This window comes from Pelodiscus sinensis, chromosome Z (assembly GCF_052426305.1).
Source record: "Pelodiscus sinensis isolate ZL-2025 chromosome Z, ASM5242630v1, whole genome shotgun sequence".
NCBI lineage: Eukaryota > Metazoa > Chordata > Testudines > Trionychidae > Pelodiscus > Pelodiscus sinensis.
The window spans coordinates 4,529,315-4,542,239 of NC_143085.1; the positions used below are offsets into that span (position 1 = coordinate 4,529,315).

The window sequence follows — 12,925 nt, forward strand, 5'->3', positions numbered from 1 at the left end:
CGCATCTAGGGATGCGTTTGTTCTTCCACTTCTTTTAGTGGAAGAGTAAACATGATCTTTCGGTGTAGCCAGAGAGACCGCCCCCCCCCCCATCTCATCCATCTTATTTGCCTCTCTGAGGTTCCTGAAGCATACAGGACAGAGAAGGAGCAATAATATCAGCATAGTCTATGCTGGCACATCTGATCCTGAGGAGCTGAAAACAGATATGTGGAGAGAGAGCAATTAAGTCAATAAGCTGGCCTCGAGGCTGCAAGAACTGCCCCGGCTGGCACCCATGTTGATTTGAACACACACACAGTCCCTGGGAGAGGAATTTCCCACTGAGAAAAGAATCCCCCAGTAATTCCAATTTAGTTATCTCTCTTACAAGTGTAAATTAAGTTCACAACTCCCTTGTAAGAACTGGTCTCACAAAAGGCAGACCAGCCCCATTTGGCATCACAGATAAGAAAGAGAAATACGTGACACAAAATGGGTATAAAAGATGGGTCCAGCACACACTCACTTTGAGTATCATTCTACCCTCTACCTGCTGGTCGGGTTAGGTGTTTGACCTCCCGAGGTTCTATGGGGACGCCCACCTCGTATTTTCGTCTTTCCTAGGAATTGAGGGACCGGCCCTGGCCTGACATGCTGGAGTCGAGAGGCACAGAAGGGGGTAAAAATTGTACCTGGATGTGATCCTCTGTCTTAAGTGTACACATAGAAAGAGTAAGCTGTTACTTGGTACCATTATTTCTATTTTTCTATCTTTATCTTCTTTGTAACCATTTTTAAGATCTATATTTTGCTAGTAGTTAAGAAATAGAGCAATAGCCATTGCAACCATATGATTTATAAGCTTCCTCAATAAACCTGTAACTGTTTAAGTTTTAACCTGACTCCTTCAGTTGCTGTAACAGAACCAGGCACAATTTAAAAAAGAACTTCAGCCGGTCATTAGGGACAGTATAGGAAGAGCTTGGGCATTTGGATTTGTGTCACACCCAGGTGGCAAAATCCATTGGGGCACTTCTCAGCCTCCCCGAGGCTGCCCGCTGCGAAGGAATCACAGATTCTAGCAGCTAAAATCTGAAGTGTAATAAGCTCTTCCTATAAGCTCGGGGCGTCTGAGAGCCTGTTGGCTGCCCTCTGCGATGGGACCCCGGTCCTAGCAGTAAAGTCACAGACGTTAAACTATTTTTTGGGGCGCCCTCCAGCCTCCTAGGCTGCCCACTGCAATGAGACTTTGTGTCTCAGCAGTTGAAGACTTGGGTGTAACACACACGCACACACTGCCTTGACCGTCGGCTGACATTCAGTCACCCCTATATTCCTCTTTCCACAAGGAATAAGGGGTCTTCCAAAAGAAGGGGTTTTTCTGACATTTGGTCCAGTCAAGACAGGCCAAATGTTGGAAAAACTTCTTCCTACAGAAGAATTGGGGGAAAAAAACAGCAGTATAAGGGTTGGGGATAGCAAGTGATAGAGAGGAGGAGAATAGAGAGGGCGGGGCTTCAAGGAAGGGGCGGGGTTTCAAGGAAGGGGCGGGGCGGTAGATCTTGGCTTGTTCTGTCATTTAAAAAGTGATCTTGAGTGTAAAAAGGTTGAAGACAACTGATTTATACAAAGCCACTTACCCATGTAGGTGTTTCTGTCCTCCTAGCTACGCTCTCTTATCCTGCCTTCCACATTAGAGAACTGGCAGTTAACCACATCTCCATCCACAAACACACTGACATTAAAATAAACTCTTTGTGGCCCCGGCATAATGAGAACTAGCAGCATCAGCTCAGCTACAGCCAACTGAGTAACATAAATCATCTTCCTGATGCTTCCATGAAGCCAGGCTGTGCTTGCAGGCAGGGAGAGCCCTTTTCTGACATAATTAGACAACCATCGAAGGATAAAAACAATCCCTCTCCATAAAAGCCCCCTTCTCCACCTCACCCCAACTATCAGTTCACTAGCAGAGCACCATTTGATGCTCAGAGCCAGGAGGTGGGAGTGGTGAAGCAAGACACATGCACACAACACGGCTTCTGCCAAGAGGACCAAGAGGTTGGAATGTCCCAAGAGGACTGAACTGCTGGTCTGTGCTGCTGGACTCACTCCAGCTGGAGTTTTTCATTGCCCTGACAGGCAGAGTATTGTATGGTTCCCCCAGAGAAGTGGGATGTGATGGGTAAAAGTTAACAAATGTGCATCTAACAGGTAAGCATGGGAAGTTAATGAATTAGCTGAAAGAATTGGAGAGGGAAAGAGAAGCTAATGGATCATCATTTACAGATGATGCCATAGCTGGCTCTGTCTAGGGCTATGTCTAGACTGCAAGCCTCTTTCGAAAGAGGCTCTTTCGAAAGATACTTTCGAAAGAGCCTCTTTCGAAAGAGAGCGTCTAGACTGCACGCGGAACTTTCGAAAGAGCAAGCCACTTTTTCGAAAGAAAGCACCCAGTGAGTCTGGCTGCTCTCTTTCGAAGAAGCCCTATTTACATTCAAGAACGCCTTCTTTCGAAAGAAGCACTTTCGAAAGAAGGCGTTCTTCCTCGTGAAATGAGGTTTACCGCCGTCGAAAGAAAAGCCGCGTTCTTTTGATTTAATTTCGAAAGAACGCGGCTGCAGTCTAGACGCAGGTGAAGTTTTTTCGGAAAAAGGCTACTTTTCCCGAAAAAACCCCTGAGTCTGGACACAGCCTAGGAATCCAGCTTTGGTACAGCCAAGATATTTTACATCAGTCTCCAACCTTTTTAACCACTGCTCCTGCTCCACCCCTTCTCTGAAGCCTCACCTTGCTCACTCCATCCCCCTTCTTCCCCAAATCTCATTCACTTTCACCAGGCTGGGGTAGGGGATTGGGGTGCAGGCTCTGGTCTTGGGCCAAGGGGTTCAGAGTGTGGGAGGGGACACCCTAATTATAAGGAGGTGGGGTGGGTTCTGGTGTGGAGTAGGGGATTTGCCTGGGGAGTGCAGGGCAGTGGGTTCAAGTCCTGCCCCCTTCTGCACACCCTGGGAGTGGCCAGACAGCCAACACATGATAAGGGACCCTCTAAAGGTTGGGGGGGGGGGGGGTTGGAGTAGCTTAGGAATAAGGCATTTGCCTAGGGAGTGCAGGGTTGGGGGCTTGTGTCCCACCCCCTTCAACTACCCTTGAAGTGGCCAGACAGCCAACATAGGCTACCCCAGGAATGGAACTGGCTCCCGTATTAGGAAGGCAGGATAAAGGACCCGCTGCAGGTGGGGTGGGTTCTGGAGTGGCTTAGGTGAATTGGGCATTCACCTGGGGTGTACAGAGGGGTGGATTCAAGTCCTGTCCCCTCTGAGCAGTTCAAGTCCCACCCACCCCTCTGCCTACCCTGGGAGTGACCAGACAGCCAACACAGGATAAGGGACCCTCTGAAGGAAGTGAGGTGGTGTGGGTTCTTGAATGGACTAGGGGACATGGCATTTGCTGGGGAGCACAGGGTTAGGAGCTTGAGTCCCTCCATCCATCCAGGCAGCAGCTGAGTAGCCAATACTGGCTGCCCCAGAGATGGAGCTGGATCCCATATTAGGAAGCAGGATAAGGGACCCTCTGGAGGTGGGGTGAGTTCTGGAGTGGTTTAAGGGATGGGGCATTTGCCTGGGGAATTCAGGGTGGTGGGCTCAATGAGAGAGATGAAAGTTATGAAATGCACAGACCACCTAAAACTAAAACTAACCCACTTTGCAAGCAGTAAAAGCAACAACCTCCCCCTGCCCCAGGCACGTGTTGGGTCAGGAGATGAGAGTGAAGGATAGTGTGTGCTTGTGAGAATGACAGACACACACAGTGTATGAGAATGACAGAGATTTGCATTGTCAAGCTCCTTCCATCCACTTTTCTCTGAGTTGAGACACGGTACAGGAGTGGGGGGAGGATGAACACCCTGACATCAGCCCCCCCTTCTTCCTCCCACACCCTGCAAGCAGGAGGCTCCCAGGGGGGCAGCTCCAAGGCAGAGGGCAGGAGCAGCATGACAGTGGGTGAAGGGGCAGCTGAAGTGCCGGCTCTTGATAGCTTCCCAGCCAAACCAGTCAGGATCACCTGTCAGAGGCTCCAAGATCGATCGGTAGATCCCGATCGACTGGCTAGGAACCGCTGTTTTACACTGAGCAGCCACTGTTGGTAGTGGTGTCATTAGAGGATGCCAGACTGCATCTCTCTCAGTGTCTGCAATGTGGCTCATCCAAGCCTGAGTGCTAGTAATTATAGGTGCTATTTTTTCCTCTCCATCATTGTTAGGCTCCCATCATAGAAGCACAAGGTTGGAAGAGACCAACCCCCTGGCCAATCCCAACTCAATCATCCCAGCCAGTGCTTTGTCAAGCTGGGACTTCATTACTGTGAATTTAGATTCAGGCCTTGAAGGAAAGAAAATTATAACACTTTAAATATTCCTTTGTCCCTTTCATGTTTTTAACTGGGCCCACATTTTCTAGGCTGTAGGATATTTTTCATAACAAAGGACTGGTCAATACTAGACAATTACATCATGTTGATCATGAGGAATTTTGGCAACTAAAAAAGGGTGAACTATGATTTAGTTTTCATTTTAGATGAGAATGGTCAGATTTAACATTATGTCAACAGGCCATGAATAACTCTATGGTCTTGTTTAACATGTTATCACAGTACCTCAAGGTTGCTTTCTAACACAATTGAATTTTCCAGTATAAGCAAGCCCTTTACAGTAGTAGTTTAAAAAAACTATAGCTTTCTTTGCATGATACTTAAGTTTTAAGTTCAGAAATGTGCCTTACCCAATCTTGAAGCAAAAAAGCCTTATATAATTCAGAGGGATGAACTTCTGGCTTTCTAAAACAAAGCACATTTCTAGCCCCGATTAATCACAAGATATTAGACTTTGGATTAATGGATCAAGACCAAAAATTGCCCATCCTACACTTCAGCCCCATGCAATGTTTTAGATTAGGTAGAAATACACTGCTGGGAGAGAAAGAAGAAAACATTTACTCAGACCCTTTAATTCATTTTAAAATAGCATCTGTTTTAATCTGGTCAGAAAGTTTTGGATTGTTAGAATAAATTCCAGAGGAGATGGATTAAAGGAAGGGAGGAAGTCAAAGGTGCCTGTAAATTCTGTGTACTACGTGGCAGTGAATTTTATCACAACTGTCAGCACCATATATTGGAATATCGTATGTGTGTGTTTGCAAGTGCATGTGCAATTTACTGTTTGCATCAAATGCATTGATCAGGTAGTATTGAGCTTTAGGGTATGGGGAACGTTTGGTTACAATAGTAAATATACCCTCACCTTTCTACAGGATATCTCCTGTAGAAAGCTGCAACATCATCAGGATGGCAGAGCCTCTTATTGCTGGGCTTCTTATGCATTAGCAACCTATGAAATCCTCGTGACAAAGCAATGCAGGGGAGATGACAGTGATGGATTTTCAAGTTCTTTAAAGGTGGGATTTTCAAAAGTACTCACTGTTGGCCTAACATTGCTTCTATTGAAATCAACACGTGTTTTATTATGGACATCAGTGGGAACAGAGTTAGGCAAAGAATGGGCCTTTTTAATGACTTCAACCTAGGTCTCTTCATTGGATCACTTTCTTTCAGTGAATCAAGCACAAATTTGTCCCTACTTTCAGTGCCCTTCACAGTTTAGCTCTGACTCATCTTCCCATCTCACCGCAAAGCTGATTCCTGCCTTTGCTCCTTCAATGCTGCCAGCTTCAAATTACTTCTTTAGTTGCTTCACTCACAAACTCTTTTGCACTTGTTCCCATACTCCCAGTAAAAATTCACAAGGCCACCACTTTAGCCTCCCCCAAGCTTCTTCCATAGTGCATACAGGGAATTAGAGCTCATGACTGGCTATGAACTATACACAGTTAATCTGAGCTAAAACTTGTTACCTATACTGTCCCATCCCTCCTCCTATTTGTCCATCTTAACAATCATGACTTGTCTCTATATTGTAAGTGCTTTTACAGAGTGGTTATGCCACACCTGGGATTATGAGAATCCAGATTGCTGAAGCTTTGAGGTAATACCACAATACAAATGTTTAATGAATTCCCTTCCCTTCTTATACACACAGCTTGGATTAAACAGTAAAGGCTCTCTCCCATTATCAGTTCAGCAACAAGAAATGAGATGAAAGAATCCAGGGGCATTTTTCTCAATCCCCTATACAGGACTGGAATCTGACATTTTCTGTTTATTTACTAGTCTGTATTGTAATAACACCTTGCCCAGTCCATGACAAAGGATGGGAAGAGGTAGTGACAGCCATCCAGTATCAGAGTTATTATGATGATTTCCCCCATTTAATAATCAGTATTTTGGGTTTGTTGAGCCTCCAGGTAAAAATAGCACAACTTTTGTATGTTTTGACATGTTAGCAACTGGACTGAGATGAAGAAAATGGCACCTTTATGAGTTGCAAGGTACATGAGCAGAGTCATATCAGGCATCCGGAAGCTGTAGAGAAGTCCTTTTGGTTCTGAGTGCTATTATTGCAGAGATCCAGCCTAAGTGAAAAATATTTAAATGTGTTATAGGAGAAATTGGAAATTTTCACTGATCATGCGCTGGAGTCCTGCCTTGCCAGAAAAAAATCCAGAAAAACTGTCCAGGACTGAGACCAGAATGAAGGTGGAACCTCTCTCTGCTACCTCAAAGAGAAATGATGCACTGGCCTTCCCAAGGAAAAGAAGGAAAATGGCCTACTCATTTAAGATAATGTAAGTGCCACTGGGAGAGGCTATTAGAGGGAGCTTTTTCTAAATTTTCAGGTAAACCCAGACAAGTGAGGCCATGATGACTGTCTAGAAATCTTGAAGGACCCAATATTCAGAGTAAAGTGGGGCATTAGCTTTTCAAAAGTGCTTATGCCAAAGGGAGTGGGCACAGGGGGGAGAGGAGGGCTGGTGGAGGGGGGCAGGTCTCAGGAGGGCTGAGGGCAGTGAGAAGGGCAGGAGTTCAAGTCAGGACAGCAGAGGAGGGTGAGGGGCTGGGGGGCAGCAGGCACCAGGGGAGCTGATGGAGCAAGGGGAGGAGACATGGCAGCAGAGGGAAAAGGTAAAGGTTTAAAAATATTTATTAATAACTTGGGTGGAACATCCAAACAAGCCACATGAACTCAGTACTGGTGCACAACATCAAATTCATTCTGCTCATGGGAGGAAACTCTTAAAGGGAACACTTCCCCCAGCCTCTCTGCCCCCGAGTTAATGTCACACACCTTGGCTGTGTCTACATTGGCATCCCTTTCCGGAAAAGGGATGCTAATGAGACACTTCGGAATTGCAAATCCGCGGGGGATTTAAATATCCCCCGCGGCATTTGCATTTACATGGCTGCCGCTTTTTTCCGGCTCGGGGTTTTTGCCGGAGAAAAGCGCCAGTGTAGACGCGATTCTCCGGAAAATAAGCCCTTTTCTGGAAGATCCCTTATTAATAATAAGGGATTTTTTAATAAGGGATCTTCCAGAAAAGGGCTTATTTTCCGGAGAATCGCATCTACACTGGCGCTTTTCTACGGCAAAAACCCCGAGCCGGAAAAAAGCGGCAGCCATGTAAATGCAAATGCCGCGGGGGATATTTAAATCCCCCGCGGATTTGCAATTCCGAAGTGTCTCATTAGCATCCCTTTTCCGGAAAGGGATGCCAATGTAGACACAGCCCTTGGGTTAATGCAATGGCAGGATAGTTGCATGAGGAGGTTTGGTGGGGGCCAAACTAATCCCTATTCGTAGGAGGATGGTGAGAAAAGTCCTTAGAGGGGTCACATGACACCTTTTACTTCTGGTCATGTGTCCATCTTGCCCAGACCATGTTACCTACAGAGGCTTGGCCATTGGGAGTCAGGTGGCTAATGGGGGTTAGGGGTGTGGTTAACGGGTTAGGAGTGGTGTGGTTAATGGGGGTCAAAGAGTCCTTTTTTTTTAAATTCTTTGATGTGAAAAAGTGGGCAATTCTTTAAAAAAAAAAAAACTTTTTTTGAAAGAACCCGTACTCATTTTTTCAGGACTACAGGTTCTTTCAAAAAAGGGTTTTTTTCCCCGAAGGAACTGTGTCTAGACTGCAGTTTCACTTCCAAAACACCCTTTTTCGAAACAGCAATCGAATGTGAATATGCAAATGAAGCACAGGATATTTAAATCCGTGCTTCATTTGCACTTTTGATCGGGCTCATTTACATCCCTCTTTCGACAGAGGAATGTAGTCTAGACATAGCCTAAGTCCCATTCCACTCTCACATTCATATTCACTCATGTTTAGGGTCATATTTTCAAACAAGGATCTATTGATGGTATTATGTGCTGTGGAGACATGCACAGCTGTGCTGTGAGCAGCTGGAAGGGAACACAGAGATGACAACTGGTAGACAATCTTGAAGGAGCAAGTAAGAATGATGCCATGGAGAGGAGAGGATATGGCAGCAGGCATGTAAAAAGGAACATTTAGGCAGAGACAGACAAATCTAAAAAAAGTGTCTGAGGAGCAGGGTGAGTGTCCTGGGAGAAATGCAAGAAAGATGGTATGGAGAGGGGAAGTTATAGGGTTTTCTGAATCTGGAATTTAAAATGAAGTGTGGGTTGAAGGAAAGAGAATGGACAGGAAAACAGACCTGTGAATGCAGAGAATGTGGGTGGAATGTTGGGGACTATTGGATTTTGAACATTAAAGATGTAAGAGGAACACAGCTAGGCTGTGCTTAAAGAACAAGATTATGAATCAGGTGCTCTTCATGTTATGTCCATCTCTGCCACAACGGTGACAGTTCTGTCTCAGAGGCATAGCCAGTCATAGCTGTCTATAAAACATACTGAGCAATTTAGATGGAACACATCTTTCTAGCACAAAGCAAATGGTGGTAACCAAGTCAAACCCTGACATTTGACCTCAGCTGGGATGAATTAGAAAGCACAAAATATCAAGCAGAACACTAAAGAAGAAAAAATGTACCCAGAGGGGTCTGACTAAAAGGCTCCAGGCAAACGTGCATGTACTTGGCAAACATGCGCTCTGGCAACTAGTTTCTGCACTAATTTCCACAGTGAATAGCCTCCTGGAGCCAGTGGGGTTCCCCTTAGATTATATAAGGCTACTAGAGGGACATGTTCCCTCAGAATTATCAGCAGGCCCTGAAACACAGATGTTTACCGACAAGATGGCATCCTCCCTGCCCGTGCTCCCTGTTCTCATTCTCCCAGCTTTCCATTTAGATCTGTTTGTGACTCCATTTCTCTCCATTCAGGTTTCTTCTCTTTCACTGGGAGTAGGGGGGAACAACATGGGAGGGGAAGTTGCAGGCCACATGCTTATTCACTGCAAACATGTTGCTGAGTTTGTAGGTAAGACCATCCATCTTCCTACCCTTCTCCCACTGTGGTCCTTAAGGGATATAAGCAGTGGAGTCAGCTCACACATCCAAGAGGACGGTTCTAGCAGCACCTGTCTACTTCAAGCTTCTCTCCTCTGCACAGCCCAGCCTTGGGCAGCCTCCACAGACACGCTCACTGCTCATAGCATGAAGCTTTCTGTCAAGTGGAAGAATGGGGAGAGGGAAAAGGACAAAAGGCAGCAAAACACAATATAAACAGGATGAGAGAAGAAGAAAAGAAAAGAAAAAAAAAACAGGAGAAGAAAAGGACAGAGAAAAAAGTGTTAGCAGCTGCTATCAGAATTTGGTATAAGGGGACAACACACACCTGTCCAGTAATTTATGCCAAAATTTAGTTCTTTCTCCCTCTTATTCCCTTTCATGCAGATTCCCCAAGGTCTCTTCTTCCCCTGCCATGCCATCCCCACCCGCCTGACTTCACATTCAATTAGCTTCAGGAACATTTGCTACAGGAAGATGCTCAGAATGTATCAAATTAACGCATTATGAAAATACAGTCAGGAAATGTCCATCTGATCCTTATTCAGTTAACAGGAGATGATAGAGTATGGATGCCAAGCTGGAGGCAAGGGACAGTGTTCTACCTAGATTCATGCTTTGTGGGCCACTGTGTCTTCTCATCTTCTAAACGCTGCTGCTGCCAATCTCCATCACCTCTTTCTGCTTTCACCCTTGTTTTATACCCTCAAAAAGGGGATATGAGAAAGAAGAGACAGTGAAAATTCCCTTCCCTATTACTCTTAAAGGCTTGTTCTTAGTCACTTTAAGTCTGTATTTGGTGGCCATGTGACAAGGCCAGCATAGCTCAATAACATTTTTTTTCCTCCAGCATAACTACACATGGCCTATGGCTCCTATTACATTCCTTTCCTTTCCTAGATGTTCTCATAGTGACCCATTCCTTTGCTGATATTTTCCCACTGTCTGAGAGCGTTCTGGGATCCCAAGGAGATAGGCCAAAAGTTACATACTGTAGAAAGGTGGATTAGTTAGTATGAATTAAGAGCTAGATTTTCAAAACTGACTAATGATTTTGGGTGCCTAACTTGAGACCTCTCAAAAGTACCTGATTTCCTGAGGGCGAGTGACTCTCATGTCCTAAAAATCATCTCTCTTTCTGATGTCCATTTGCACCCTCAAAAATCCGGGCACTTGAAACGGATTTTCATTGTTGAAAAATTTAGTCCTTAGGCGTTGTTTCTGTTCATGAATGGATCCTAACATTCAAGAGCACAGTCATTATTTGTAAATATTCCCCAGATCATTTGGAGGACAGTTTTCAGATCACTAACACCCTTTGCTAATCTCTGTATTCACATACTGTTATTTCTGGTCCTTGATTAGTTGATAAATGCTTTAAACTAGAGAATAACAAATACTTCACTTTCTGCAATTAAGCATTTTAAACAACACCTTGTGCTAAAACCTAAGCAACTTTGAGGATCTGTGAACATTTTCACAAGTCCCCACCCGCTGCTTTTCCCAGATACGTGCAAATAATGAGCACTGATACTAATTTAACTGTCTAAAACCATGCCCGTGCTGTCACTGAAAACACATTAGCATTACAGGCCACTAACACTATTTTCCTAGCTGATGTACATGAAGTTTTCATCCTGAGATCCATGCTGCAGTCTAACTCCATTGTCTTACAGGTAGGATGTAGCTTAGTCTAATATTGTAGAGTATCCTGTAAGGTGGCGGAAGGGACCCACCACAACAGTCCATGCTGCACAGAGAAAGTAGAGCTGGAATGTGCTCACAGCAGCTGTGCGCAAACAGGATTGTTCAATGTGTCAGCTGTGGTGTGAATAGGCCCTAATAGAGATGGAGTCCTTGATTCCAACAAGGGCTGAATGTGCTTCAGACAGTCAGCTGCACATCACCTAGCTCCCCACTCTTCAGTAGAGAACCTCTGAGATTCCACTGCAAGCCAGGGAGGAAAAGTAGCTCATTGAGCCTGCTTAGATCTATTTTTTTATTCCTTCTCCATCTGTTCCTCTCCACAGGTGGCAAAGCATGGGATTACAGTGTTAGATCTTCATAACAAAAGCTTTCTTATGAACTTTGGGGCACTCCTCTCTCCCCACCCTATTTGGTTGCTGGGGTAATCTATTCTGGGACACACAAACGGAATGCCCATCTTCTCACTGAACATCTGAGAAAAACAAGCAAACACTAGCCAGTGATAAATCCTTAGCCAAATACAACATCAAGAGTCTGACAGACCCACAGAGCTCGGGGAAGGAGTTCATGGCTTGGGCTGATACACAGATCTCATGAAGGGGAATGGAGTTCATGAGTGACTGGTCAGTTTTCATTAATTATAAAGGCTCTTGAAGGGTATAAAGACAGCAAAGAGCTCCATGCCATCAAACCTTCATAGCAGAGAGCTGTATGTCTAAGCCTCTACCCTGTCTATTGCTTGATTGTGTTGATACTATGTCTTGTGATTATTTTTCTTGTGCAAATATCTAAGCTTTTGGGGGCAGAGGTTCAGATTTGACCTGATAGAAAGCCACTGAATGCCTAAGTGCAACGGTGAACAAAATTCAGCAAAGCAACTGCATGAGGCAGCTTTTGCTTACCTTATTGGTGCTGTTACAGACTTAACCCAGCAGCCTGCCACACTCTGGTGGAAGACAGGTATAGAGGGCACTGGATAAGTGGTTTTCTCTTTCCAAAATAAACTACCAGACCCTGCTGCAATAAAATTAGGGCAGGAACACACCTGAGGCTAATTAACAAGATTCTTCCATTAGGTAAGTCACTCAACACCTACCGCCAGTTACAACTAGTGGAGTTGCTTTAAACGGCCTCCCCTAGGTAAGGAGAGGGAAAAGACAAAGAGTGAATGACTGGAAGAAGAAAGGAAGGAAAAAGAAGTAGTTTTCATTTGAAAATGAAGTGTTCATCAAAAAAATTAGACAGATGGTGCCTAGACAGCACTGCTGTGTGGAGCATTTCTGCATGTAGCTAAGAAGTTGACCAGTTTTTCTCCATGTTTTCTGTTGCAATTTCCACTAACACGGTAAATCCACACTTTAGGAAAACATAAGTTCTTCTTCGAGGAGTCCCTTCGTCGTGGGTGCTCCACCAAAGGTGCTGGGCTTGCCCCGGTGCCACAGAAATGGAGACTTTTCTTGCTGTAGTTGTACCTGGCCGGACTGCGCATACACGGTGGCGTCTCGCGGCGTTCGCGCCACTCTGAGTGCGTGTGCAGTCCGACTCCTGCCAGTTCCTCTCAACCGCCTCAGGCTGCAGACGGAGCAAACTGCGTCTCTCCACTTCTGTTCTTTGCGTGAGATCCCCAAAGACTCATATATACATAGTTTTTATAATTCCCCGTTCTCTTTCATTTTTCGTCACGATCCTTGTCTCCTAGTTTAAAAAAAATTTTTTTTTCCTTACCTCACAGTTTGTTCCCTTCCCTTGCATACCCGGTTTCTCTATCACAGCCCTTTCTTCATTGTATATAGTTCTAGTTATACAATGGTTAGTTCATTTCTTTTCACTCACCCCCAGCTCAACTCCTTTG

At 45.0% G+C, this 12,925-nt stretch overlaps 1 long non-coding RNA gene across 1 annotated transcript in view; it reads left to right on the forward strand.

Annotated features, from left to right (window-relative positions):
* Positions 1 to 389: 389 nt before the first annotated feature.
* Positions 390 to 12,925, forward strand: part of LOC142818458 (uncharacterized) — a 55,181-nt gene continuing 42,645 nt past the window's right edge. The window contains exons 1-2 of the long non-coding RNA XR_012895933.2: positions 390 to 714; positions 6,540 to 6,722. This is a non-coding gene — a long non-coding RNA (uncharacterized LOC142818458). The remainder of the gene's footprint in view (positions 715 to 6,539; positions 6,723 to 12,925) is intronic.